At 48.4% G+C, this 5,063-nt stretch overlaps 1 long non-coding RNA gene across 1 annotated transcript in view; it reads left to right on the top strand.

The window, feature by feature from the left end:
• The window catches only part of LOC137484311 (uncharacterized), a 225,952-nt gene extending 222,844 nt beyond the window's left edge, over positions 1-3,108 (top strand). The window contains exon 2 of the long non-coding RNA XR_011004825.1: positions 2,738-3,108. This is a non-coding gene — a long non-coding RNA (uncharacterized lncRNA). The remainder of the gene's footprint in view (positions 1-2,737) is intronic.
• The last annotated feature ends 1,955 nt before the right edge of the window (positions 3,109-5,063 follow it).

Below are 5,063 nucleotides of genomic sequence, written 5' to 3'. Positions count from 1 at the left end.
TATGGTGGTAAGAATTTTTTGTTTTCCAGAGATGTGAGCACATCAAACAGTTTGAGGTTTGCTGGAGCTTCCAGGAAGCATTCAGGCACATTTTGTATGCATGGCTAGAAATCAGCTTTGTTCTCCTTGTTCTGTATTCTTTTCATTATGATCCTTTATTATTTGTTGCTTACAGAAAATGAAGTTTCTGCACTAAAGGTGTCCCATAGTAGGGCTTTTATTTGCAGTTTAATTCTGTTTGACAGTACATGTTAAAATCCTATTGGTGTTTTATAAGACTGAACTTTTCTTCTAATTCCAGCAGTTATAAATTCTAAAGGGAATTAATTTAATGCTTTTGATTTAGTTAATACTTTGCTAAAAATACACAGAGAAACACAATATTCAGTTTACTTCTCTTTGTTAGTGATAAATCAGGCAGAGTCCCAGCTGTTGGTCCCAGGTTTTCCTGCCCACTGAGCCATAATAGTGACTCCTTTTTTCTTCAGATCTGCTCATCTATTAAAACAAATTCCTGCCTAATTCTCCCTGTACCCCTGGGTTCATCAGCTCGTGCTCTGCCTCTCTGCCAGGGTTGTGTCCAATATTCCACCATCCCCACCTGGGGGACAGAGCTCTTAAAACATTTATGGCTTATGGAAGCGATTGCAGTGGGAGCTTTTCCTTCCCTTTAGAACTCCAGCTGGGAAGCAATGTGATATATTGTTGGCATGTGAAATATGGTTGGAATATGAACTATTTCTGGCCTGTTCTTGCCACAGCTGGTGGCAAACAGGAGCCCAAAGTGCCACTTGTGCTGTTGGCAGCCCGGGATGGGCAGCAGGCACTGGAACGTTGACTTGGCAGTTTTTAATGGATTCAAGGGAATAGTTTGCTAGAGGAATTTTGCTTTGTTGTGGTTTGCTTTTTGTTGGAGAGGGCAATTTAATTTTCTTTTAATGTAGGTGAATTTGAATGCTGGTGAAAGTTGAAAATGCAGAAGCCTTAGAATCTGAAATCTGTTTTTTGAGATGCCACATGAGTCTCTGGCAGCACTGCATCCATGGGGCTGTTCTGGGGAATTCATAGGACAGTTTTGTTTCCATGCTGTTCAAGTCTTGGCCTCTCTTCTGAAAAGCTCAGAAAAGGATCCAGTTAGTGCCAGTTGTATAACTGGGGGCTGTTTTTTGGTGTGGAATTTGGGGATTGGATTGAAATGCAGCAAATTCCTTCCCACACTGGTGGTGAAAGCTGGCCCAGGTGTGCACAAGTGGAAGGTTCTGTGTCCTGAATCACCATCCTGGAGCTGCCTGGCTGCCATGGGACAGGCTCAGTCCTTTCCACATTGGTGCCTCTGAATCCCAAAACCTGAAGAAGTTCCCACACCCAGCCCATCCTCAGTGGTCAGAGCTGCAGCTTCATTTGTTCTCCAGCTGCCACACCATGAGATCATCACATGCCACTCAAATTGGCCCAAAAAGCTGAAAATTCCCTTCAAAACATGATGCCTGTTACATTAAAATATTTCTTACTAATGTCCTATTCTTAGCTGAGCTGAACAAACAGAGTTGTCTGTGAGTGTCCTGCCTTGCCGTGAGCCCAGACCCCAGTGCAGTTGGGAGATTTTGCTTCAGATTCAGACCCTGCCAAATAGTTTCTTGGTTGCATTTAAAAATAAAAAGGCCGTTTAGACATTACAATCCACAGAGGGTCTGAAACCAGCGTGTCCTAAGCTGAATACAAATCACAGACAAAAAGGGTTTTGTTGGGAGGGTCACAAATGGAACTGATTACTGCTAGACAGTGTGGATTTCCTTCTGGAGGATGGAGCTGATAGAATTCCTTCCTGACAGCTAGAAATTATAATTGAGTTGGGTTTTTTCTGTGCTTCAAGCTTAACCAAGCTTCAAAATGAGTAAGAGGGATGGAATCCAAATCCATCTGCAGCTCTGCCTACAAACCAGGATTTTAATCTAAATACCCATCCAGGAGCCAGATCCTGGGGAGGTGCTGCTGCCAACGTCAGAGCTGTGGCTTTGTCGAGCACTGAACTTCATGTGGATTCAAGTATCTCTTACAGGTCAGTGACAGAATTCAATTTACAGACTGACCACAGATCTCATTTGGGAAAGAATCGGTTTCATTATGGCTTTGAGTAAAATGAATTTCTCTTTTGAAAATGTTTCCCTGCCAGCTCTTTGTGACACATCCAGCAGAACCCAACCTTTGTGTGGGATCTCTGAGAGGTTTTCTCAAAAAGTCAGGGGCTCACTGGTGAACACCCCCTTCCCCTTGCAGAAGCGTTCAGCTCTGACTGCACTGCTGCTTTTTCCATCCAGTTTTTCCCTTGTTTCCTCTCATTTGCCTCTTTCTTTCTGCTGCCTTCAGAAGTTTCCTCAGTGATGGAGGAGGGCAGGGAACAGGGGGTGATGAGGGTGACGACGCTCTGGTTTTTCAGCCCCTTTTGCTCTTTTGGAGCTGATCTGCATTTGTGCTGCAGCCAGGACAGGGTAAATTTTCTTCTTGTTCCAGGTCATGTCCTAAATGTGACAGCAGCTGGAGTCAGGATACACTTGGAGTTTGTCACTCCTCCATCAGGAGGAATTTCTTCCTGGAAAGTGTACTCAGGCCTTGGAACTGCCCAGGGAGGTTTGGAGTGCCCATCCTGGAGGTGTCCACAGAATTCCTGGAGGTGGCACTCAGTGCTCTGGGCTGGGGACAGGGTGGGGATCAGTCACAGGACTGGATGATCCTGGAGCTCTTTCCCATTCCATAACTCTATGAAAGGCTGACCTGACTCTAAATTCTATGTTGTTAGCCTAAAATAGAAACAATTTGACTGTGTAAGTTTTCCTGACAGTCATGAATATCACATTTTTGTGCTATGAGTTTCCTTTTTATTTTTTTAATTAAGAGCAATTTTTGTTAATTAAAATTAATTCCAAGGAATGCCTCGGTCTCAGCGATAAGTGAGGTTTGCCCTGCCTTGGAAGGGCTGCTGTGCTGGCCGGGGTAGGTGTAGCTTTCTGCAACTTGCCTACAAAGCTAAAGAAATGCAAAGCAGCTTATTGCTTAATTCTGCTGACTTTAGCAACTAGGGAGGACAAATTAAAAAAAGAAAAAGGAGAATATCTAGTCTCAACCTGGGCATTTAATGGGTCCCAAAATGTGCTGAACTCTTTAGTCTAAATGGGCTCTTTAGTGTGGTGTCAAATAAGTTAAAAAGCGAGGGAGCTTTACAAAGCTGCCTTCATTGTTTAAACTTGTTTCACTCATGTTAAGGCTAATGTACATTTATTCAGACTGACAAAGTGCTGAATTTACACAACAGGGATAGTAATAATTAGGTCAGATACTTTTCAAATGGCAGCGGGGGGTGGGGAATACTTGACTCTTTCATGCTTATGAATGGCAATGATTATTAGCGCTGACCACAATACCTGCAAATGCTCCTCTGCACGGCCGGTGCCACCTCCCTGCTCCCTCCCTGTGCTCCAGCTGCCGTCAGAACACGGCATTCCCCATGACAATAATTGGATTTTTAGTGAGCCCAGAGCTGAACTTTGCATCTGAGCTCCTCTTCACCGCTGGGATCTGACCGGGACCATAAATTCTATTAACAAAATTGAAAAGTCAGCCATTAAAACTGCATAGTCCGCTCAGCTGGATGAAGCTGAGCTCTGATCTTTCATTTCAGACTACCCAGTTCTTACACATTTATCGGGCTGCCCTTAACCATTCCCACGCCTGTGTCCCGGGGGAGATGAGGTGTCCACATCTCGCACCTTCCTCAGGTATTTGGTGCTGGTGGCTCCCAGGACAGAACCCCGGATTAGTCAGCCCGTGGAGCTCATCCAGCACAGCAGGATTTGTTTCTCCAAGAGCTTTTTTCCCCCTTGTCTTTCCTAATATTTGAACGAGCGCTGTTTAATTCAGTGCCTCCCAGTCTGCTCGCATTTGAATTGCTGTCAGCAGCGGCCGGCCCGGGCTGCTTGGATCTCTTAAGCTGCAGCCATTTACTCCCCCACTGAGATTTCAGCTAGCCCAAGCTCATTTGGTTTGCATGTTCCCGTTCCTTAAGGAATCATTAAACTCTTCCAGCGCTCTGGTCCCGCTGGATGCGGCGGGGAGGCTCCATGGACACCGCCAGCCGGCGCTCCAGTGGGCAAAACCCGCAATAAAGCTGGAATTTCACTGAATAGGCCAAGTTTCAGTGCCGCACACACCTTTTCCCCCAGCTCCCTGCGAACGAGCACCTGTAAATGAGGGAGGTGCGCTCCCGGGGATTCAGCTGGGGATGCATCCCGGGGAATGCGGGATCCGCAGCGGGGAGCGGGCTCCTGGAGCATCCCGAAATGCTGAGAATGCATCGATCCCGAAGGGAATGGCTGGGCCGGAGCCTCCGCGGGCCGGGGCTGGACTGAGCGTCTTCAAGACTTTTTGGTTTTATTTTGTTTTATTTGAGGAGTTGGGAGCCGAGATCAGCCCGCGGGATGAGGCCGGGCTGCGCTTCCGGCCCGCGGCCACGAGGGGGCGACAGCGGCTCGGGCACGGCAGCGCCCGGAGCGCCCCGCGCTGGGGACAGGAGGGACAGAGGGACAGAGGGACAGAGGGACAGGAGGGACAGAGAGGGACAGAGGGACAGAGAGGGGACAGAGGGACAGGAGGGACAGGAGGGACAGAGAGGGGACAGGAGGGACAGAGGGACAGAGAGGGGACAGAGAGGGGACAGAGGGACAGGAGGGACAGAGGGACAGAGAGGGACAGAGGGACAGAGGGACAGAGAGGGACAGAGAGGGACAGAGAGGGGACAGAGGGACAGGAGGGACAGGAGGGACAGAGAGGGACAGAGGGACAGAGAGGGACAGAGGGACAGGAGGGACAGGAGGGACAGAGGGACAGAGAGGGACAGAGGGACAGAGAGGGACAGAGGGACAGAGAGGGGACAGAGAGGGACAGAGGGACAGAGAGGGGACAGGAGGGACAGAGGGACAGAGAGGGACAGAGGGACAGAGAGGGACAGAGAGGGGACAGGAGGGACAGAGAGGGACAGAGGGACAGAGGGACAGGAGGGACAGAGAGGG

The sequence above is a fragment of the Anomalospiza imberbis genome, chromosome 17 (assembly GCF_031753505.1).
Source record: "Anomalospiza imberbis isolate Cuckoo-Finch-1a 21T00152 chromosome 17, ASM3175350v1, whole genome shotgun sequence".
In the NCBI taxonomy this organism is placed as follows: Eukaryota; Metazoa; Chordata; class Aves; order Passeriformes; family Viduidae; genus Anomalospiza; species Anomalospiza imberbis.
The sequence above is the reverse complement of the archived record's forward strand: the minus strand, read 5'-3'. Positions and strand labels throughout refer to the sequence as shown.